The following is a 345-nucleotide window of genomic DNA, read 5'->3' as shown; positions in this document are numbered from 1 at the left end:
GATCATGATGAACATCAAGAACATATTTTTGAAAAATTTTTGATGCAAAGAAAACATGCAAGACACCAAACTTAGAAATTTATAATGCATGGACTCTAATAAACAAAAAATGCATATGAAAAACAACAAACAACACAAAACAAGAAAACATCAAGATCAAACAAGAAGACTTACCAAGAACAACTTGAAGATCATGAAGAATACTATGAATGCATGGAATTTTCGAAAATTTAATGCATAAATTTTAAAAACATGCAATTGACACCAAACTTAAAAGTTGACTCAAGACTTAAACAAGAAACACAAGATATTTTTTATTTTTATGATTTTATGATTTTTTTTTGT

The sequence above is a fragment of the Arachis duranensis genome, chromosome 4, assembly GCF_000817695.3.
Source record: "Arachis duranensis cultivar V14167 chromosome 4, aradu.V14167.gnm2.J7QH, whole genome shotgun sequence".
NCBI lineage: Eukaryota > Viridiplantae > Streptophyta > Magnoliopsida > Fabales > Fabaceae > Arachis > Arachis duranensis.
Note: the sequence above shows the minus strand (reverse complement) of the source record.